Below are 24,745 nucleotides of genomic sequence, written 5' to 3'. Positions count from 1 at the left end.
AATAATTAGAAGACTTTTCTTGAAGACAAATTTAAAATGTGTTTTTTCTTAAGAGACTTAAACCAATCATGTAAAAAGTAATAAGGTGGGTTTTTTGGTTTTGGGGGGTTTTTGCTAATTATATTTGCTTTAGAGGAGGGCCAAATTAGTTAATTTTAGGTCATAGAGCTTATCTGCTAAGGAGTCTCAGGATAATCCATTTAGGTTGCCTTTGTTTTGTTTGTTTGTTTATAAATTTATTTATTTTATTGGCTTTGTTGGGTCTTTGTTGCTGCACATGGGCTTTCTCTAGTTGCAGCGAGCAGGAGCTACTCTTCCTTGTGGTGTGCGGGCTGCTCATTGTGGTGGCCTCTCTTGTTGCAGAGCATGGGCTGTAGGCAAGTGGGGTTCAGTAGTTGTGGCACATGGGCTCAATAGTTGTGGCTCACGGGCTTAGTTGCTCCGCGGCATGTGCTATCTTCCTGGGGCAGGGATTGAACCCGTGTGCCCTGCATTGGCAGGCGGGTTCTTACCCATTGCGCCACCTAGGAAGTCCTAGGTTGCCTTTGTTTTTAAAATATGTGGTTTGCTTGTTATGGGCTATTAGTGGCAAACCTAGAAGTAGTCCCCTATCTGGACTCAAGTTCTTTACACTGCTACACTATTTTTTGTCTTATCATAGTTATACTTAATGTTACCTTGAATTTGTATTTGCTTTTACATTCTTAATGGACTTTCTCTACACCTTGTTTTAGGGGTGAGAAAGCCTGTTCAGAAAGTTTAAGCCATACGTCATTAGTATGTGGCAGTTGATTTGTACTCCAGCTTTTTACCATAATTAATTTCTGCAAATACCTGACAGTTTAAAATATTTTCATTATTTTTGGTGTGCATTTCTAAGAATTAGGGAGGGGGACCTTAAAATGTAATTGCATCTTGACCTTTTACACATCTCAACTTAGCAAAATAATTAGGAAAGGCCTTATGAAGAAACAGTGGTAATTCTCAGTCTAACTCCAGGATCAGTGGTGCCTGCTTCAAATAAGGGCACTCAGTAAACCTTTGCTTGTACTCTCTGTGTCTGAGCCTTTCTCCTGGTGTAAGTGCCAGGTTTGAGGATTATTTTTTATAAACTTCCTAACCTGAACCTTTTTGTCTGCAGTTAGGGATAGACACCTCCATATACTTTATTTATTTATTTATTTATTTTTATTTTTTCTTTAAGAACTTCTATTGAGATACAATTGATATACAATAAACTGCATATATTTAAAGTGTACAATATGATTTTTTTTATTATTAATGTATATATGGCAATCCCAATTTCCCAGTTCATCCCCTCTCTGACACCTCCATATACTTTAAAATCACATTTTTGTATGTCTGTTGTACTTCCTAGTCAAAATAATTCAGATTGTCATTTCATTATAATTCATGAATATTTAAGATTGTTAGAAATATGTTATTAATTATTTGTAAGTGTAGATATGAAGTCACTAAGATTCTTAATGTTAGAGCCTGATTGATAATACATCACATTCTCGTTAAGAATTTGGAGATTTGGGGCCTCTTGCTCATAATCTACGCAGAACTGGTTATTCCTAGCTGTTATCCTTACTAATAGAAACCAGGGGAAATAAAAGCTCACGATAAATCTAGCCAATACACTTTAGGGCATAAGTTCTCAAATTTAGCTGCCTCTTAGCTTCACCTTGGGAGCTTTAAAAACTCGATACCCAGACTGGGCCCCAAACTAAATAAGCCTGCACCCCTGGAAATGCTGGGGTGTTTTTTTCAAATCACTGTAAAATCTCCCAGGCAATTCCAATAGGCATCAAGTCTGAGACCCTTGATTCAGGCCTTGCTGTTCAAAAGTGTGGTCCATGGACCAGCAGCATCCCCTGAGAGCGTGTTAGGAACCAGAATCCAGGGCTCTACCCTAAACCTATTGAATTGCAATCTGTATGTTAACATCTCCAGTTGATTGCTGTGTATAATGAAAGCTGATAAACATAGGCAGTAGCTTATTCTCCTTGTACTAACCTCTGCCTAGGGAAAAACAGAGAGAAAAACATCTTAAGTTTTAAGATCTTTTAAGAGAACTAAACTGCCAGTATTCAATTAAATTATAAAGCTCTAAATGAAAGCCTGTTTTCATATCTAAAACGTGTTTAAAATAGCTTTAAGAATTCATATATTTAAAAAGTTACATTTTATACCAATACCATTATAAAAAGTATAAATCTTCCTAGATACATAGGTGTAAATATCAATATAGTGATAGGAGCATATAGAATAAAAAAAGTTATTTTTTACTATTCTTTAAAAAACAAAATGAACCATAGGTCTCTGGAAATCATACACAGTAGTTTAATTGCAATAGCCATGCATTACTAAGGAATGTCTGTGGTAACAGATGGAAACACTGTCAGTAACATACTTCGCAAATTAATGCAATGTTGTGCTGTAAGTTTCTATTTCCCATAAGGTGCTTGTTGTTAAAGATTGCTGCCCTCACTAGGCTCAGTAAATGAGACATTTGCTATTTGTTTCATTTTGTTCCAGATAGGATACATATCAAATTGCATTTTGCTGTTCCTGGTCTCCTATCATATGTTAAATATTTTGCTAATTTTACATCTGGATTGTTGATTCCAGATTTCACTTTCATTACTCCCTTATATACAAGTTGGATTTTTTTTCCTCTCAGGTGCCACTGCAATAGCTTTGTAAAGCTTTCTTTTATCTCTATTTACTTTCCGTCGCTAACTTTAATTTCCTTTTTTTAATCCCTATAACCAGATCTCTCAACCTGACAGTATCTTTAACAGAAGTGATTCTCAGTTTCTGCAATTCATATAACCTGGAATTGAAATTCTCTGTTGTTAAAGTACATAGATGAAACGGTGTATATGGGAATTCCCCAAAGTAGAAAGCTGTTTGTTGGGAAAGTACTATTTTGCTTTTTTAAAGCAGATGGTTTTCCAAGCAAATAAAACTGGCTGTTTGTGTTCAGTATCAGAATATGTTGAATTACATGTTGAAAAGGGGTTTCTAAGGTGTTTCTTAGAGTTTGCAGAGAGAGAAATCCTTTTGCCTGTGGCCAGAGAGTAGACTTGGGGCATCCATATTTATATTACACCACTCATTAAAAGCAATACATTTAATTTTATCCATTCATTTTTTAGTACCTGTTTTGACCAAGTACTGAACTGGGTTTAGGAAAGAAACATGTAAACAAATCACTGGATAAAAGTAAGTCGTAGAAAGTATAAGAAGGTACAGTGTTGTAAGGGATCACTTTTAGAAGGAAGTATATAGAGCAAGAGCTGGTAAATTTACTTAAAATGATGAACCTGGAGAGGTTATCAGGAAGAGGAGGAGGGCAGGACCAGTGCACTAATTACATTAGACCCTCCGTGACACTGTAAAGAGTAGGTTTGACCACTGTGAGAAACCACTGAAAAGTTTTAAACAGGAGAATGGCATGATAAACTTTGCATTTCGCAAATATCACTGTTTGGCAGCATCAAGGATGGATTGGAGGAGGCAAGACTGAAGGCAAGGTGACAGGTTAAGAGAACACTTCTTAGAAAAATATAGGAGGAAAATGATGATGGTCTAAATAAAGGCAGTAACAATATTCTCTGCAGTAGGAATGAAAAGTCAAAAGGAGATATTCGGTAGGCTCAGAGGGACATGAGGATTGTTCAGAGTTATGGAAAGAGTAGAGTCTAAGGGTGGATCTCAGATTTTTTTTTCTTGAGTGATGGGAGAGATGATGGCATAATTCAAACACAGGAAAAATAGGAAGAGACGCTGACTTGCAAGGAAAAATGAAATTTCAGTTTGGAATCTTTGGTTTGAAGTGCCTGTGGGACATCTGGAATGCTTTTCCACGAGATTGCTATATGCTTACTTACTGCCTTCAGGTTTTTGCTAAAAATGTCACTTTCTCCGTGAGGTCTTCCTAAACCAGCCTTTTATACAAATGTCACTTCTCCAAGATTCCCTTATCCTTCCTTTTCTTATTTTTCTCTGTAACGCTTAGTTTCACTTAGTTGTTTTGCTTATTGTCTAGAACATAAGCTCCAGGAAGGCAGGGATTGTTGTCTTTTAGGTTCAGTGCTATTTCCCCAGTGCTAGGAACAAACCTTGGCACAGAGTAGATGCTCAAAATATGTATGTATGTATGTGTATATATATACGCACACACACACACTAAATGAATGACCAAATGAATCAGCCTCCAGAAGGTCCCTCATGCAATTGTGCATACAGCTCTGAAGTTCAGGAGGAAGCGTTTGGCTGGGGATAATAATACAAGAAATGTCAGTATATAAGTAGACCTGAAATCATGGAGGAATAAGAATGACCTAGAAAGTATTAATAAAACTAGAAATAAAAGAGGACCATACATTGACGCATAGGGAAACAGCAATATTTAATCTCTTTAAATGCTACTTAACTCCATTCTCTGTATTATAACGAAGCACAGGTGTTTATAGATTTCAGCAATTAATATGGTCAGATAATTAATTTTCCCCTACACATCTCTATATTGTACTAGAGATATATATGTAGAATAGCTAAAGTGTTGATTTCATAAAAAAGCTGAATTTTTTTTCATTTTATTTATTTTTTTGAGGTACACCAAGTTCAATCATCTGTATTTATACACATATCCCCATGTTCCCTCCCTCCCTCGAGTCCCCCCCATCCTCCCCGTCCCAGTCCTCTAAGGCATCATCCATCCTCGAGTTGAACTCCCTTTGTTACACAACAACTTCCCACGGGCTATGTATTTTACAGTTGGTATTATATATATGTCTAAAAAGCTGAATTTTTTAAAGTTCTTATAAAAATTTCTAAGTTGGGGGTGGTTACTTTTGTGTATGTTTTTTAAGTGGACCTTAACATCCATGTACATTTACTAATTTAGTGTATGAAAAGTTTGTTTAAAAAAAAAAGGATGTATTGGGGGTGATGATTGAATTTATTAAAAGATTTTTCTCAGGATTCCCATAGTACAGGAATTATTAGCAAGCTCTATTTCATTCAGGCTGAAGGGTTACTGCTGTAGGGCACTTAGCCCCATGTTTCCTATCCTAATATGCATCTTTGATTTCCCTCACCACTTCCTCTTTTACTCCCTGCAGAACCACATGTGTCAGAATTGTGGCATAAATTTTACAAAGTTATGTCTGTTTTAAAAATTGCTTTTGATCAGCCCATAATTTTGTTGGTACAGATTTTTCAGTAAATAAGTTCCCAAATTAGTGAAGAACAGCTAAAATGGGGATGTAAAAAGCAATTTAAAAAAGAACAAACAATTTTAGATAAAGCTTTTAAAGCCCTAAATAAAATAGTTTTCTTCATGTCTATGTCAGCATATTTAAACTTTGTGCTGTGATGCAGTTTATGTATTTTAAGAGCTTTAGTACTGATAGTTTAGAAAAGTGCTATTCAGGATTTTCTTAATGCATTGTTTAGTATTGCTGATGAATTCTGAATTTAGAAGTTTAGTGCCAAAGTGTTATGGAAAAGCCAAAATGATTTCTAACGGAGTTGAGATGCAAGTATAATATTTTTGTGTATCAAGCATGCCTTACTTAGAAAAGATTCAGCCAGCAGTGCAGTTAAGATGTTGGAGAGTAAAATCTATAGTAATGGTCTAGAACAACTTGAGGAGTTACTTAACATCAAGTAGCAGGTAAACTTCACTAGAAGTAAAGAAATCAGCTAAGTTCAGGAAGGAGATAGTTAAATTAGAAAGACTATGAAAAAACACTGGCAAAAGATATTTGTTAAGCTGAAGTGAAGATGATAAAATCTCATTCATCATGTTTCTTTATATGGCAAGAATTCTTCCTTTTTAGGAAGTGTTTGATACAGTATCGCCATATCTATTCTCATGCATATTTTAGAGTGTTCTTTGTAGATTTCCAAGTATACTAATTGAAAGATAGGCCATTTATTTTTAAGTATCAATTTCTCTATATTAAGAAACATGTTAGTATATTCTGTTGTGGTAAATAACACCAGGAAAGAAACTGGGATATTGTGAATTTATTCATTTAAATTTAGGAGAAGCTGATGTGTTTTCTCAAGGAAAATCCACTTTTGTGTGCAACCACTTTAGTTGCATGCAAATCTGACACTATTATCTTTGCTTTGACGGTGAATATTTTAATTCTATAGCAACTGACATCAATATGGGCAGGTCTTATAGTTCTAGATGCCAGTTGCTAAAGATTGTGACATTTATGATAAATTGTAGGGATTTGGATTACCCATCTTCTCTTAAGTTCCCTTTCCTTCATCCCTTAGCATTGCCCACATTCTTCAGCATGCCTGTTCTTCTGTGATGCAGGAGACCTAGAGGACTTAGAGCTTATTGCCATTTAGGCTGCCACATTTGGTTCCGAAACACCCAGTACTGAGGCAGGGCAGTATTTGCCAGGCAGCAAATACAAGAGAACAGTGTCTTTACAGCCACGTTTCTGGGCCATGCACAGGGTTGGCACCACTGTCCCAACTCTAGGAATGGACAGCCAGTTAAAATGAAAGTAACCATACGCTTATTAAAGCCCAGACCTATGGGAAGTGCTTTAAAAGGAAATATGTAATTCTTTGGAGAGCCCTACGAGAAAGGTTTTGTCATTACCATTTTCAGATAAGAAAACAAATTAAAAGAGGTGAAATAATTTGTCCAAAGTCACGTCGCTGGTGGCTGTGATTAGGTGCCCAATCAAGCAACTCCCTGAAAAATATAGGAATGCCAGTCATTGCTCAGTTTTCTGTTTGGAGTAGGTCAGATGTACCTAGAAATAGAAAAATTATTTGGTAACACTAAATTTTATATAATCGGCCAAAATTTGTACAAACTTTTTGTGTGTTTTTTTATTTACCTTCCACTGTTATTTTTCATCTCTAATGGTAAATCAGGAACTAAACCATATGGCATCCTAATCTGAAATATAGTTGAGGATTTGAAAGTGTACAGTAACTGCTGTGTCTGTATATTAAACCAAGCCCCTCAAGCCCTTACTCAGCTTATTATTTCATACTCAGTTTTAGCAAGCTTGTTTTTAAAAAATGTTTTAAGCCTACTGTGTTAATTCATGCATTATTCTAACATAGTAGCACCTTAAGTCGTAGAAACTATGCTACCCTTGGGTATGCAAAGATGAATTAAGCAATGTGTCCATACCTTTCATCAGCAAATTAGATGTCCAGGAGAAATGACCACAGGTGGCCAAGCTGACAGGGAGGTGACTGCAGTGAGAAATGACAGCTCAGGTGGATCCTGAATCATCATCAGAAAAAAAAAGTCTAGGGCTCAGAGACTTTCACTGGGGGTTGCGGACATTGCTGTGTTGTAATAACTCGTGTTCATATTGAGGAAAGGATTGGATTGCATTCAGTGAATTACATTCAGAAGTGAAGGAAGTAGAATGTCTTCCAAAATTGTTTTCCTTCAAAATCATTAAAAGATAGTCTAACTTAAAGAAATCTTTAGCTATCTGCCATACTTGGAGGGACAGTTCCGGGTAGCCAGAGTTTTACCGTACCATGATAGTCTTAATAAGAAAACTTAAATAATTGTTGAAAGATGAATACTTGTTAAGGAAAAAAAATTCCCAATAGATTTTAATTGTAAAATTTATTCAGAGGTAGGAGGTCCTCTGAGTTCAAATCTAAGTTCCAGAAGTTTTATGTCTGGAATTTTTCGTCATATCCTAGTGTAAACATCAACTAGAACTTTTTGTTTGACACCAGTGTGAAAAATTGCTCTGTGGTTATAAAACATTTTAATCTTGTATTTCAGCTCATTGATCCTGTGACCATAATTTAGAGTTTTTTCTTCCCCACCAAGTGTATTGTTCACAATGGTAGAAGTCATTTTTTTTTCTTTTTCTCTCTTTTTTTTTTTTGATAAGGTGGAAGAGAGGAAGATTGAAAATACATTGTAGTACATGGCTCTGAATCATTTAGAATCACAAAATGTTAATGCTGTGTGGAAACTTTTTTTTTAAGTTTTTAATTTTATTTATTTATTTATTATTTTTTGGGGGGTACACCAAGTTCAATCATCTGTTTTTATACACATATCCGCATATTCCCTCCCTCCCTCGACTCCCCCCCCACTCTCCCTCAACTCCCCCCCCACCCTCCCAGTCCCAGTCCTCTAAGGCATCTTCCATCCTCGAGTTGGACTCCCTTTGTTATACAACAACTTCCCACTGGCTATTTAACACTTGGTAGTATATATATGTCTGTGCTACTCTCTCGCTTCGTCTCAGCTTCCCCTTCACCCCCTGCCCCCTCCCAAACCTCGAGTTCTCCAGTCCATTCTCTGTATCTGCGTCCTTGTTCTTGTCACTGAGTTCATCAGTACCATTTTTAGCTTCCGTATATGTGAGTTAGCATACAATATTTGTCTTTCTCTTTCTGACTTACTTCACTCTGTATGACAGACTCTAGGTCTATCCACCGCATTACATATAGCTCCATCTCATCCCTTTTTATAGCTGAGTAATATTCCATTGTATATATATATATGCCAAGTCTTCTTTATCCATTCATCTGTTGATGGGCATTTAGGTTGCTTCCATGTCCTGGCTATTGTAAATAGTGCTGCAATGAACATTATGGTACATGTTTCTTTTGGGATTATGGTTTTCTTTGGGTATATGCCCAGGAGTGGGATTACTGGATCATATGGTAGTTCTATTTGTAGTTTTTGAAGGAACCTCCAAATTGTTTTCCATAGTGGCTGTACCAACTTACATTCCCACCAACAGTGCAGGAGGGTTCCCTTTTCTCCACACCCTCTCCAACATTTGTTGTTTCCAGATTTTGTGATGGTGGCCATTCTGACTGGTGAGAGGTGATACCTCATTGTGGCTTTGACTTGCATTTCTCTGATGATTAGTGAGGTTGAGCATCTTTTCATGTGTTTGTTGGCCATCTGTATCTCTTCTTTGGAGAAATGTCTATTTAGGTCTTCCGCCCATTTGTGGATTGGGTTATTTGCTTTTTTGGTATTAAGCTGCATGAGCTACTTGTATATTTTGGAGGTTAATCCTTTGTCCATTGTTTCATAGGCAACTATTTTTTCCCATTCTGAGGGTTGCCTTCTAGTCTTGTTTATGGTTTTTTTCGCTGTGCAAAAGCTTTTAAGTTTCATGAGGTCCCATTTGTTTATTCTTGATTTTATTTCCATGATTCTAGGAAGTGGGTCAAAAAGGATGTTGCTTTGATGTATGTCATAGAGTGTTCTGCCTATGTTTTCCTCAAGGAGTTTTATAGTGTCTGGCCTTACATGTAGGTCTTTAATCCATTTGGAGTTTATTTTTGTGTATGGTGTTAGGAAGTGTTCTAATTTCATTTTTTTACATGTAGCTGTCCAACTTTCGCAGCACCACTTACTGAAGAGGCTGTCTTTTTTCCATTGTATATTCGTGCCTCCTTTGTCAAAGATAAAGTGCCCATATGTGTTTGGACTTGCTTCTGAGTTCTCTATTCTATTCAATTGATCTTCCTTTCTATTTTTGTGCCAGTACCATACTGTCTTGATCACTATGGCCTTGTAGTACACTTTGAAGTCAGGAAGCCTGATTCCACCAACTCCATTTTTCCTTCTCAAGATTGCTTTGGCTATTCAGGGTCTTTTGTGTTTCCATACAAATCATAAGATTTCTTGCTCTAGTTCTGTGAAAAATGCCATTGGTAATTTGATCGGGATTGCATTGAATCTGTAAATTGCTTTGGGTAGTACAGTCATTTTCACGATGTTGATTCTTCCAGTCCAGGAACATGGTATGTCCCTCCATCTGTTTGTGTCGTCTTTGATTTCTTTCATCAATGTCTTAAAGTTTTCTGCATACAGATCTTTTGCCTCCTTAGGCAGGTTTATTCCTAGGTATTTTATTCTTTTTGTTGTAATGGTGAATGGGAGAGTTTCCTTAATTTCTCTTTCTGCTCTTCCGTTGTTAGTGTATAGGAATGCAAGAGATTTCTGTGCATTAATTTTGTATCCTGCTACTTTACTAAACTCATCAATGAGTGCTAGCAGTTTTCTGGTAGAGTCTTTCGGGTTTTCTATATATAATATCATGTCATCTGCAAAGAGGGACAATTCTACTTCTTCTTTTCCAATTTGGATTCCTTTTCTTTCTTTTTCTTCTCTGATTGCTGTGGCTAAAACTTCCAAAACTATGTTGAATAATAGTGGTGAGAGTGGACACCCTTGTCTTATTCCTGTTGTTAGAGGGAATTCTTTCAGTTTTTCCCCATTTAGAATGATGTTGACTTTTGGTTTCTCATATATGGTTTTTATTATGCTGAGGTAATTTCCTTCTTTGCCCATTTTCTGTAGAGCTTTTATCATAAATGGATGTTGAACTTTGTCAAAAGCTTTTTCTGCATCTATTGAGATGATCATATGGTTTTTATCCTTCAAGTTGTTTATATGATGTATCACATTGATTGATTTGCGTATATTGAAGAATCCTTGCATCCCAGGGATAAACCCCACTTGATCATGGTATATGATTTTTTTAATGTGCTGTTGGAGTCTGTTAGCTAGTATTTTGTTGAGGATTTTTGCATCTATATTCATCAGTGATATTGGTCTGTAATTTTCTTTTTTTGTGACATCTTTGCCTGGTTTTGGTATCAGGGTGATGGTGGCCTCGTAGAATGAGTTTGGGAGTGTTCCGCCTTCTGCAATATTTTGGAAGAGTTTGAGAAGGATAGGTGTTAACTCTTCTTGAAATGTTTGATAGAATTCACCCGTGAACCCATCTGGTCCTGGGCTTTTGTGTGTTGGGAGATTTTTAATCACTGCCTCAATTTCCGTACTTGTGATTAGTCTGTTCATGGTTTCTATTTCTTCCTGGTTCAGTCTTGGAAGATCATATTTTTCTAAGAATGTATCCATTTCTTCCAGGTTATCCAATTGATTGGCATATAGTTGCTTGTAGTAGTCTCTCACGATCTTTTGTATTTCTATGGTGTCCGTTGTTACTTCTCCTTTTTCATTTCGAATTCTGTTGATTTGCATCTTCTCCCTTTTTTTCTTGATGAGTCTGGCTAACGGTTTATCAATTTTGTTAATCTTCTCAAGGAACCAGCTTTTAGTTTTATTAATTTTTGCTATTGCTTCCTTCCTTTCTTCTTCATTTATTTCTGCTCTGATCTTTATGATTTCTTTCCTTCTGCTCACTTTGGGGTTTCTTTGTTCTTCTTTCTCTAGTTGTTTGAGGTGTAAGGTTAGGTTGTTTATTCGATCATTTTCTTGTTTCTTAAGGTAGGACTGTATTGCTATAAACTTCCCTCTTAGAACTGCTTTTGCTGCATCCCATAGGTTTTGGGTTGTTGTGTTTTCATTGTCATTTGTTTCTAGATATTTTTTGATTTCCTCTTTGATTTCTGTAGTGATTCCTTGGTTGTTTAAGAGTGAATTGTTTAGCCTCCATGTGTTTGTATTTTTTGCAGTTTCTTTCCTGTAATTGATATCTAGTCTCATGGCATTGTGGCCTGAGAAGATGCTTGATATGATTTCAATTTTCTTGAATTTGCCGAGGTTTGATTTGTGACCCAAGATGTGATCTATCCTGGAAAATGTTCCATGTGCACTTGAGAAGAAAGTGTAGTCTGTCGTTTTTGGATGGAATGTCCTATAAATATCAATGAAGTCGAGATGGTCTAATGTGTCATTTAAAGCTTGTGTGTCTTTATTTATTTTCTGTTTGGATGATCTGTCCATTGATGTAAGGGGGGTGTTCAAGTCTCCCACTATTATTGTGTTCCTGTCGATGTCCCCTTTTATAGCTGTTAGCATTTGCCTTATGTATTGAGGTGCTCCTATGTTGGGGACATAGATATTTACCATTGTGATATGTTCTTCTTGGATGGATCCCTTGATCATTATGTAGTGTCCTTCTTTGTCTCTTGTAATATTCTTTACTTTAAAGTCTATTTTGTCTGATATGAGTATTGGTACTCCAGCTTTCTTTTGACTTCCATTTGCATGGAATAACTTTTTCCATCCCTTTACTTTCAGTCTATATGTATGCCTTGGTCTGAAGTGAGTTTCTTGTAGGCAGCATATAGAAGGGTCTTGTTTTTGTATCCCTCACCCAGTCTGTGTCTTTTGGTTGGAGCATTTAATCCATTTACATTTCAGGTGATTATTGACATGTGTGTTTCTATTACCATTTTCTTAATTGTTTTGGGTTGGTATTTGTAGGTGTTTTCCTTTTCTTGTGTTTCCTACTTAGAGAAGTTCCTTTAGCACTTGTTGTAAGGCTGGTTTGGTGGTGCTGAATTCTCTTAACTTTTGCTTGTCTGTAAAGCTTTTGATTTCTCCATCAAATCTGAATGAGATTCTTGCTGGGTAGAGTATTCTTGGCTGTAGGTTTCTCTCTTTCAGGACTTTCAGTATATCCTGCCATTCTCTTCTGGCCTGCAGAGTTTCTGTAGAAAGGTCAGCTGTTATCTTTATGGGTTTTCCCTTATATGTTATTTGTTGCTTTTCTCTTGCTGCTTTTAATATTTTTTCTTTGTGTTGAATTGTCGTTAGTTTGATTAATAGGTGTCTTGGTGTATTTCTCCTTGGGTTTATTCTGTATGGGACTCTCTGTGCTTCTTGGACTTGGTTAATTATTTCCTTTCCCATGTTGGGGAAGTTTTCCACTATCACCTCTTCAAATATTTTCTCAGACCCTTTCTTGTTTTCTTCTTCTTCTGGGATGCCTATAATTCGAATGTTGGTACATTTAATGTTATCACTGAGTTCTCTGAGACTGTCTTCTATTCTTTTTATTCTTTTTTCTTTTTCCTGCTCTGTGGCATTTATTTCCCCCATTCTATCTTCCAACTCACTTATTCGTTCTTCTGCCTGAGTCATTCTGCTGGTTATAGCATCTAGAGTATTTTTAATTTCTGTTATTTTGTTATCCGTTGCTGTTTGTTTTTCTGAGTTCTTATGAACTGTTTCTTGTCTTTTCTCTATTTTGTTATCGAGATTTTGTATCATTTTTACTATCATTACTCTGAATTCTTTTTCAGGCATTTTTCCTATTTCCTCCTCATTTATTTGGTCTTGTGGGTTTTTTTCCTGCTCCTTTGCCTGCATGGTGTTTCTTTGTTTCCTCATGGTTGTCCAAATTTTGGGGTTGCTTGTCCTGGTGATAGAGGTGTTTATAGAAGACTGTCCGAGCCTCAGACTAATGTCCAAGTGTTGGGTTAAACAAATATTAAGTCTAGGAAACACATACATGTATAAGACACACAATTACTGAATCCATTAGGACATAAGGCTCTGGAAAGACCTGACAGAACCCCAGTGTGCTATCAGATATTCAAAGAGAAACCCAGCAGAAATTGACAACTGAAACAGAACAAATCAGAGACAAAAGCAAAAGCAAACAAACAAACAAATAACACCTTACACATACAAACACTAATCCAGGGAGATTTTGTAAGCTAGGATCAAATATAGAAAAGAGCTAGAGTACCACCAGACAGAATGGAGATTCTCAGAATGAAATTAGACAATTGTACTAAGAACTAAGATAAAGACAAAAACCTAATATTAAATACCAAGGTGGTGTGTCATGTGGAGAATAGAGCAAGGAGTCTGAGCAGATCAATAGTGTTGCTTATAAGTATGTTAAGATAAAATAAACTAAAAATGGATGGAAGACAGGGGAACAGAAGAGCGTAGTGTGACTGGAAATATGCAAATAAAAAGAAAGGAATAGAAATGTATAAAAGATAGGGATGAAAGAGAAGTATGAGAGATATATTGTCCGTACTACCAAAAACTTAGCTAGAAATAGAAGTATATAAAAAGGCAAAAAAATAAAAATAGAATAAAAAATAGCATTAAAAAATTATGTTATAAAACTTGTAGATCCCTTAGGACTAAGATTGTAATTAATAAAGGAAAAACAAAATCCAGAACTGATCCCAGAATGGACCCGTTCAATAGGATTGATACTAATATTTCTGTTTCCTTAGAGTCTCAGCTGTAAGTGTCCTCCTACTCGCCTTGGGTTTCTTTTGCGTTATTCTGTGACCAGCAGAGGTTCCTTTATGGTTCGCCTGCAAGTGTTGGTGTGTGGGGAGGGAGAGGGTACAATAGTGGCTCCTTCTCCTGGGAGTGAGTGAGCAGTGGCACACTGTTGTTTCAGTCGGGCTTGGAGGTGCCTGTTGCAGAGGGACGCCGGTGGCTCAGGTGTAAACAGAAAGTCTTAGAGTTGGGCCTCTCTCCAGTTTTTTTTTTTTTTTTCCTTGGCAGCCTCCCTGCTGCCGGCGTTCCAAGGGGTTTTAATCCAGCCCCACCCGAGCGCCTGAGGGTGCTTGTTATCCCTGAGCGCCTTAGGTGGCCCACGGGCGTCTCTCCACTGCCTGTTGCAGAGGCGCGGAAAGAGAGAGAGAGGCTACGCGTGCGGCTCCTCCCCCCTGCCCGGGAGCCTGCAGCCTCCAGCCGCCATCATGGCCGGGCAGCTCTCAGGGACCTCGCCGCGGACCTCTTCCCTCCTGTCCTCTCGGTCCGTCACCTTACTGGCAACAATGTTTCTCCCCCGAACCAGCTCTCCGGTTCCCACGCTCCCGCTCCCGGACCCTCCGTTCAGCCGCAGATCATCGTCTGGGTCCAGGAACGCTGAGCTGCGCTGCGGACCCTCCGTATGTTTCTCCCTCACTCCCGTCTGCCACAGCTCCGCCGCTTCCCCCTCTTTGAGCCCTCGTAGATGCCTCCCAACCAGTTATGTCGGGCTCCTTGAGGTCCTTTCTGGTGTCCGAGGCCGTCTGCTGGTGTTCAGCTGGTTCTCTGTGGGAATGACTGCGTCCTTCCATGCATCCCCAATGCATCTGTGGAGAGGGATGCATTCCACGTCCCTCTACTTCGCTGCCATCTTTTTTCCCGTGTGGAAACTTTTATATTGTCTGACCTAATCACTTCATTGATACAGATGTAAACTGAGGCCCAGAGAGTGTTGGTAACTTGCTCAAATTCACACAAACCAGAGCTTTTCATAGAGTCCACATCCCTGTTTGATCCATCCTGTTGCAATTTCTTACTCGTTTTCCTGTCATCAGTGCACATTGGAAGGCAGCTGGGGTAAGTGAACAAAGAACAATATGCGATTCTAAAAATGCCTTAAACCCTCCTTTATCAGATAATTCTTCATTTGGGGCAAGACAGTGCCTCTCTCAGAAGCATCACTGAGACTCAAATCCAGCTTTGGAGTCCGTTTGTCCATTCTTTGTACGACTGTCTTCTGCTAGAGAAAGACTCCGCCTCCTGCCTTTCTTCTCCTGGGAATCATTTCATTCTTCTGACAACTGCTTATTAAGTACCTACTGTGTGCCAGGCACTCTGCCAGTGCCCAGCAATGTGAGGCGAATGGAGACAATCACACTCCCTTCCTTGAAGGGAAACCCAGTCTAGGACGGGGACAGACAGAAAGGAAACAAGCAGTCATAGCACTGCAGGCGGTACAGGAATAAGACTTCCCTGAGGAGGTGCTATCAGAGCTTAAGCTGCTAAATTGCAGAAGCTCACGTTGATCTTGCATTATTTTCTAGAGGAATGAGGCAAAGAGAACTGAAAGCATTCCTCTCAAATTTACTTGGTGAAATTTTTTTCTTGTAAGTGGTGGTCCCTGTGGTCCCTAAGCTCTCTAGATGTTAAATATTTGTGGTAAAGAGTCAACAAATCTGAGAAGAAACATCATGGAGAGAGGAGGTTACATTGCCTCCTACTCTCAGAAAGAAGTGGAAAAGGCATCCGTGGAATCAGAAATACAAACGGGGACCATGACAGAAAAGAAGGGAAAGATTCTAGAACCTTTGTGTTTTCCATATTTTTGTTATCTCCTGTTTCTCTCTCATGACTTAGCAAAACAAACCAGAAAAGAGAGGTTGTTGCTTTTTTTGCAGGACAGCAAGGAAAGGGACCGTGAGCAGGGGAGCAGGACATCATGTCCTACTCCACAGCCATTCTTGGAAAGGAGGATGTCCAGGGTAGAGGGGGTGGTGGTGGCCACATCAGGGAAAAGGAAGCAGGCTTCTGGGTCTGCTGTCAAGCGGAAGGTGAGCTGACTTGGGCCTGGGGAAAGCCCAGAGGCTGAACAGCAGGAAGACCTGTGGTCTTTCCTGTCTCTTTATTTACCATTTCATCCTTGGTATAAAACTCAGGAAAATAACCTTCATAAACAGTAATTTCTCTCTTAAGTAGTGCATGTTACTAAATGGCCAATGTGGATTGGGTGTGGTGGAAGGAAAGGAAATTTTCTGCAGAAGGGAGAAAAGAACACAATCTATTTTATGAAGATGGATTAACTCTGGGAATAGTTCTCTGACCCTTTGTGTCTCAGTGGTGTTCTCAGCCTGGGTGAAAGGAAGTGGAATAACGTGTGGAATGTGGGCAAGCCAGAAGAGCTGAGACACAATTAATTCTCTGCCTCATTGAATGTAGTCATGTATTTTTAAGAATGTGAGTCTGTTATCACCAAAGTGAATTTCTCACTCTGGGCCTAACTCCTTGCCTAGAACTTAACAGAGCTTAATAAGTGTTAGAGTTTTTCCTGCCTTTCTGGGAATCATTTTCACCCTTATCTCTAGCTCTTATCCTTTCTCTGGGTCACAGTAAAGTATAGTGGGAAGTGGTGTGAGTAGACGAGAAATGTGGAGAAAGACCCAGTCTTTTTATAATGGTTTGTTGTAGATTTTAAAGCTCTTAGATTTTCATGTGATGCATGGGTTCACATATGTCCTTCTAAATGAATTAGAAACTTTAGTTGTCAGAATCAAGAAAGTAATACAACCAGATTTTATACTTGAGACTATAAAAAAGGGTGTTGCACACGAAAAATTAGTGTCATTTACATGCTATTCACTATGGTTACCAAAGATTGTATGTAAGCATTTGCAAAAACATTGCCTTTCCAAATCGCTATGAATCACAGAAGAGACCATCCATGCTATTCTCAGAGGACTCTGGCTGTGGTGGGGCAGCCGTGAGAGCTGACCTGTGAATCAGATCTGCGTGTGCCCAGGCCCTGCCACGTGGCTGTGTGGCTTGAAATTGTTTCATCCTTTTGAACCTCCACTTCATTCGTAGATTGAAGAAAGATGGGTGGCACTTGATTTCCTAGTCACCCTTGCAGATCCCTGATTCCACTTGGTGCAGTAGCAATAACTGCTTGTTACTTTTAAAAGTTGTATCTTTCCAGCAAAATAAATCTTCAGTGACTCTCAGGTTTAAAAAGAATCTGTTTTGCACCATATTCCAAAAGCTGCCAAATTTGGGGTTTGGCTGCCTGCTAAAGAGAGCAGCCTTCTAGAAGGAGCAAATTCCAGAGCTGAGGGTCATTTTTTAGAATGCTTTGTCAGATACTCCCAAATTTTCAAAGTTGTAGGGGGACTTTAAACTTGAGCATTAGGGGAAAAACAGTTGTTTAAAACACGTTGTCAATAGGTACACAAAAATTTTAGACTTTAAAAATATTTTTGAATAGTTTGCCGCATTCCAATGACATGCCAAGTTGCACAGTCCTGCCACTTTCCTCCTTGTTATTTTTCCTCCCCTATCAGCTTTGCTTGCTGTCCCAAAGAACTAGGCAATGAGAAAACACAGGTCTTTATTTTTACTGGAATGTTCTTTCAGTTTGGCCAGCGGTTCTCAAACCAGGCAGCACGTTAAAATCAACTAGGGAGTTTTAAAAATCATGTGATAACTGGGCCCCACCCCCAGGCAATTAAGTCAGAATATTTGGGGAAAGGAACCCAAGCATCTGTACATTTTTAAAAAAGCCCCCCAGGTGTTTGTTACCTGCAACCAGGTTAAACCTTAGCCCTTCATCACCTGCTAGGCCAGTTGGCCTTAAAGTGTTCTGTGGCCACAACACCCATCAGCATCTGGCTAAGAAAAAGAGATGGAGCATAGAAAACAATGGGAAGCTGTAGATTAATTGTCTTGGGCAAGTCATCTTATCTTTATGATCCTCAAATTTAGGTTTACGCGCTTTAATCTGTAAAATGGGAAAAAATGACAAAACTTTCCTGGTAGAGTTACAGAGAATAAATAATATGATTTAAGCAAATACCTGGAAATTAATAAGAGCTCTACTTGAGTTTCATTCCTCCTTCCTAGGGCATCTTTTTGCCATACATCCCACTTGAGTATCAAATCAGACATGGACGTGTGAGGCAAAAGAAATGCCTGAAGCCTCTTCCTATCATAAATCCCTAAGATCTGTCAAAGATAGTGTTATAACCAGAAAAAGTAGACCCACTCTGTCCAGTTACCTTCAGCAGGAGACGGGCTAGCCAGATCGTTCTCAGTCTTTATAATATTTGTATTTCTTTATATTGGGATACGTAATGCATGTCTCACCTCATTGCACACAGGATGGCGGTGAAAACGCTACTTTTGTAACTGATACAAGCCTGTAAGGAGGAGGAACATAGAAAAGCACATTTCAGTTCATGCCAGGAACAGTAGCCCCTTCAAGGACACCACTGTGTGTGCACAGAGGACCCTAACCACCCACCTGGGAGGCCCTAGCTCTGTGCACTGAGCCACAGAGCTCACGTGGCCCCGTGGTGCTGAGGCTGAATTTATACCAGCCATGACCCACCGTAAACTCCCAATCAAGCAAAATTCATGTTAATTCTTAGGTTGAACAGTAGGTGTTGTCTTTCCTTCCACTCTGTCACCTTAATTCCTGTGGTACCTGTAAATGAGTACCGTTTGAGTATCATTCTTCCACTGCTCAGCTTTCTTTGTCGGGGTGATTCAGCCACAGGTAAGTCGTAGACAAACCACAATTCTCTTACTATTTCTAAGTCAGTTGCAAACAATAGAAAGCAACTCTGGTAATGTAAGCAACAAAGAAATATTTCAGAAGAAGATGAAGAGGCCTCAGACAGGATAAAAAAAGAGGAAGGCATAGTCAAATCCCTGCTACAGAAATCATCTGTGTAGGACAGCACAGCTGATGGAATCGCCACCCCCAGACAGCCACCACCAATCCGCTGGACTTAAAACTCAACTGAGCTTCTGAGAATAACCTTTAACGTGCAGGAACATCAGACTGGCCATCCAGAGGTCACATGTTCACCTTCTGTGGACCAGGAGGCACGATGAAGGACTGTTCTATACGCCTATCCTCATCTCCTCTGTATCCTGAAATTCCACCCCTTTCCTCAACTGGGAAGAGTGTGTCGATACTGGAGAGCTAAGATAAAAGAAAATATTATCCATTAACCATTTTAGAACAGTAGGAGTAAGAGAACTAACATTTACTAAATCCCATACAAGGCAGCCTCTATCCCGTGTTAGGGGCACAGGCCTGCAGCCAGACTGGTGTTGTTCAGACCCTAAGTCAGCCACCTGCTGGAAGAAGCGGGGGTGGTGCTGAGCCTGGAACCCATGTCCGTCTGACTCTAGGGCCTGATGTCCCATCACTAGCTCATCCAGTCCAGTAGGTGTTGACTCTCACATTCTTCATCAGGGCAGAGATGCTGATTAGCTAGGAAAACCTTAGCCTGCAGCCTTTCAGGCTTCATAGAAAAAAAAAAAATTACCTAACCATAAAAACTAGTTGAATAATTGGCACTTTATTTTTTCGTGTGTGTGACTCCTTCCCTCCCGCCTTGGCTTCAGTTTGCTCTTGAGCTCCTGATATTGGGATGGATGTCCGATTCACCAGCAAGAACTTAAGCACCAGTCCTACCGCTAGATTTAAAATGATGGCTTATTTGAATAGTCGCAGTCCGTCGGCAGATGACTAAATTTTTAGACTGGGAGATTCTCAGTAGGAGTTTCAGTGTTAGTCCTGAAGCACAGTGGACGTTCAGGAGACTCGGGGAGCACCTGGCTTCTCTGGTCGCCTCGGGCCGCTTACGTCTTATCACTGCTTTTCCCCAGCTGACGTCTGGCTCTGGAAGGAAATGGAAGCCAGGAAAGAGGAAGATGATGTTGTTCCTCCCCGCTCCCTTGTCCTTAGCCTCAACATTGTTTCCCAATCCAGCTGTCAGACTTCAAGCATGGAAGAGGAGGAACTAGCACATACACCCAGATTTCCTCTTGGGCACCAAATGCTAAGCAGGGTAGGTTTCAGAAATTCTAAAGAACAAAACCCACAAGGATTTTAACTCTCTTACCGTTAAACCCCAATTTGAAGGTGAGCCAAAGTTAAAAAATATAAAACATACAGCAAGTGCTTCTCTTCTACCTTCCTGAGGTTGTCATGTTTAAGGGCTGGGTGGAACAGCAAACACGACAGACTTATTCTAAATGATTATTCATTGCTTACCTGAAATTCAAATGTAACTGGCTGTCTAGCAGCCCTACACCCCCATGTTCATCTCTTCAGCACCACTGGCCATGATTGGCTTCGGTTGGAGTGACCTTTGCTTGGGTGGAGGTTTGGAGGAGCACGAGTGAGTGCCTGCCCAGGACTGGTCTTGGCTCCAGTTTTAGAGCCTTTGTTGAAAGGATGGAGATGGGCTGATCTCTTGTGTGCTTGAAAAACACTGAGCTAAGCCTTTCAACAATAACATTGAATGTAAATAAATGTCTACTTAGCAGTCATCTTTTCCAGATGATTTTAAAATCCTGAAATAATAAGGTCAGCACCTTTCTCAAGTCAGTCATCTGAGACTGTTACTCCAAGGAGGTGTCTAATTGCAAGAGGTCTTCACAACAGTAGTAGTTACGTTTATGGTGCAATTTAGTAATGTGACTTTCTCTTACAGAATTAAATCGGTAATTACAGATGGGCTTATATTCTTGATAAATCAAGGAAGATTAATTTTGAATTTATCACCAGACATAAGTCACAAAAATTCCATAAAGGCAGGAACAATATACAACAAGGAGACAGTATTTGGTGGTAGTTAAGGGTAAAGGCTCTGGAGTTAGACCTCCTGGATTCAGTATCTCTAATAAAGACTATTTCAGTGACTGACTTCAGTTTCCTCACTGGTAAACTAAGTGCCAACCTAATAGGGTTTTGTTTTCTTTTTTTGAAAAATTAAGTGAGACTTTTTGACATTTTTTTATCATGCTTGGTCCAGAGTAAAAGCTTAAGACATTTTACCTGCTTTAGATGCCATATTGAAAAATTTTCTCCTTGGGACTCAAAAAATATCCATGAACACGGAGTATGTTTTCAGTTCTGAAAGGAAACCAATGTGTCAGCAGAAACAAAGACAGATATCCTTGTTTTCAAACAAAGACAATTTCTTTATAGGAAAGATGAACATTAATGTTGCCTTACACCCAGTTGTACATATTAGCTGCTCATAGCCAGGAGCCTAAACCACGAAGTTAGTGTTTATTTCTGTTAATCTAAAAGAACTGTCCCTGAGTCACGGCATAAACTTTTCATGTTGCCCACCACCTCCCTGCTCCGTGAACACCCTAGAAACTCATTCTTAGGCAAGGACAGGGAAGCTGCAGGCTGCTGAAGGAACTGTTTTGCAAATTAGTCGATTAAGAAAGGACTCATTCACAGGAGCTGAGGAGGCCTACCATCAGGCCATCTCTCAGAGACCAGGGTCCTGCCCGGCCATCTCTCAGAGACCAGGGTCCTGGTTACAGAGGAGGGACTCTGAGGCCACATCCAGGAGGAGCTGGCCGCAGAGCCGAGCCTTGCACGTCTCCTCCTAGGGTCTTGGAGGCTTAACCCTCCCAGAGACATGGCAAAGCTCTTTCTTCAATATGCTGAATTTCTGGAACGTGGTGTGTTTATTCCCTCTGAGGCCTTTTCACTTTTATTCCAAATTACAGGAAAAATAATAATAGTAAAAGTCTGTCTGTATTATGACTGGCTACAGCAGATGGGGATTTTCTTCGAAGTAATGTTTTCAAGGAGTGTCACCTAGCAGCTGGGTTCCTTTGCCTGGATAGAATTGGCTCCATAAAAGCAAGAAGAGATGGAAGCACTTGGGGTGATAAACTTGTGTCAGTTTGGAATCAGTTTAGAACAGTTTAAAACCTCTCAAATCCAACACATTCTAAAGCTTTAAATGCTATCCACTAAGAAATCATATCTGAGGAATTTTTTCCATTAAACACTTACTCTGGTTCAAACCTAATAAGATGCTAATCTTTTCAAACCTTATTTTCCCTTATTTGGCTTTCTTACTTTTCGTAAAAATTCAGTAAGAGTATAATATATCAGAACTGTTGAATACAAGATGTGGAGTAGAAAAGACCCTGGGCTTGGTTTCAGGAGAACTAGGTCCAAACCTGGATTCCATAACTGAGTGATTTTATGACCTTGGGCATCACTAAGCCATTGTGAGCCTCATCTATAAAGTGGGGAAAATGCCACCTGCAACTGTGGCAAACACGAAACTATGGAACCTTTACGTAAGCACTCAGGTCACGCTGTAGGTGCTCAGTAAATGTGAAATCTGTGGCCATAGGGAGATCTGGTCACAAGCTTCGTTAGAGCTTCATTAAATGTGAAATGAATGTTACTTTTTTTTTTAAAGAACTTTTATTGAGATACAGTTAACAGACAATAAACTGCATATATTTAGAGGGTGCTGTTTGGTATCCCACTCTCCCAATTCATTCCCCCCCAACCCTCCCCGCGTTCCCCGCTTGGTATCCATATGTTTGTTCTCTACATCTGGGTCTCTATTTCTGCCTTGCAAACCGGTTGATCTGTACTCCGCATCTATGTGTTAATATACGATATTTGTTTTTCTCTTTCTGACTCACTTCACTCTGTATGACAGTCTCTAGGTCCATCCATGTCTCTACAAATGTCCCAGTTTCATTGCTTTTTACAGCTGAGTAATATTCCATTGTATATGTGTACCACACCTTCTTTATCCATTCATCTGTTGATGGACATTTAGGTTGCTTCCATGTCCTGGCTATTGTAAATAGTGCTGCAGTGAACATTGGAGTGCATGTGTCCTTTTGAATTATGGTGTTCTCTGGGTATATGCCCAGTAGTGGGATTGCTGGGTCATATGGCAATTCTATTTTTAGTTTTGCAAGGACCCTCTATACTGTTCTCCATAGTGGCTGTATCAATTTACATGAAATGAACGTTGCTTTTAAAGCTTTTATGTCCTGATCAAATAGAGATTATGATCTCAAAGAAACTAAAATAGTTTGAGAAGACAGACATCGTTCTAGGGTCACAACAGGAATGCAGACAGGTGCAATTGTGCTTTAATGCATCAAAGATTAAAAACAAAGCAAAGTCAGAATAACATTTATTTTACCTGCCAGAGTCTTACCCTATTTCTTGCCTTTGATTTGTTTAAGTATAGGAGATTAGGATGATGGAGACTTTCAAAGATCTAAACTAGTTGTAATATGTATCTTTGCTATGCAAATTATGATATACTTATTTTAAAAGGTTGTTCCAACTTTATTTGTAGCAGAGGTCAGCAACCCTATTTTCTGAAAGGAGATGGAGATAGTACATTTTTCAGTCTTTGCAGGCCTCACAGTCTCCTTAGTGATTACTTAACTCGGTCATTGTCGTGCAAAAGCAGCCATAGACAGCAGTAAACTAAAGGACATGGCTGTGTTCCAATAAAACTTTATTTACAAAAACGGGAGGTGGGTGACATTTGGCCCATAGGACAGTGTGCTGACCTTTGGTCTAGAGCATGATATAGAGTCCATTTACAATTTAGGCATAATTGTTTGTTCAAGGAGAAAAATGTGTGACTATGTATTCATAAGTTATTAATTCAGCAATTATGAAAAATTAACCTTATTATACATTTATTTCCTTGGCATCATGGCTTGCTCAGTTTAAAAAAATAGTGTGATTATCTAATATATTCAGCTGAGATGCTGGTGTGTAAATCACATTGAAATCAGCTTGCGTTTTACCAGTACTTTTTGAAGTGCTGACCTGGAGCCATGTGTCCTCGCACAATAAGCTTTACTGTTTTCCTGTGGTAGACAAATTTCAAAATTGGGCTCAAACCCATTGCACAAATGTCCAGGACAGGATTTCCTTCTGCTGCACAAGAATATTTTGTGAATTTCCTGCGAAGTATATCCAAGGATAGCCTACCTGACAGCATCTGAGCCATTGTGTTCTAAGGAATTTCCTGCAGGAAATAAACCAGCTAAGCTTAGACCTCAGATTTTTATAACTATTTCCCACATTCACCTTTAACGATGCCTTTTAAGAATGTTTTTGTGTGATTCCTTTCTCCAGGAAGAGATTGAAAGTAATGAAATACCTAGGCCATCAGAGAACTCTGAGAATTAGAGAAGGCTAGTGCATCCCTTTTTGGCCACCCTAACAAGAAGCCAACTCAGTCCTCAGTGCCTTAATAAATCATCCAGCATTAACATGGACACCAGAAAGGCAGCCAATCTGTCACCATTTAGAGATTCTAATTCTAATTTTTTAAATTCTAATTTTATCGTCGTTTGAAAGTATCTAGGAATCAGAAGTTTTACGCAAGAGTAATAACAAGGTAAAAACGGTTAGCTGTCGAAAGACCCCAAGATGTCAGTGTCTTAACACTGACTTTATTTCTTTCACATTTCTCAGCCCAGTGTGGGTGGGGTGGCCCCACTCCATCTTGTACCGTGCCATCAGGAACACATCCCTCTAAGATCACAGCAGAAGGGAAAAGAAAGGTGTTGGTAGGAAACAGCACACCTGCTCTCAACTGTCTTGGCTGAAGGTGACACGTTATCACGTATACTCATCACTCAGTGACCAGAACCAGCCCACATGAC

General features: G+C 39.3%; 1 protein-coding gene across 4 annotated transcripts in view; it reads left to right on the top strand.

Moving 5' to 3' along the window:
• Window positions 1-24,745, top strand: part of ITGA1 (integrin subunit alpha 1) — a 172,225-nt gene that overhangs the window by 13,733 nt on the left and 133,747 nt on the right. The window lies entirely within an intron of this gene.

The sequence above is a fragment of the Hippopotamus amphibius genome, chromosome 1, assembly GCF_030028045.1.
Source record: "Hippopotamus amphibius kiboko isolate mHipAmp2 chromosome 1, mHipAmp2.hap2, whole genome shotgun sequence".
In the NCBI taxonomy this organism is placed as follows: domain Eukaryota; kingdom Metazoa; phylum Chordata; class Mammalia; order Artiodactyla; family Hippopotamidae; genus Hippopotamus; species Hippopotamus amphibius.
This window is presented reverse-complemented; position numbering and strand designations above follow the sequence as displayed.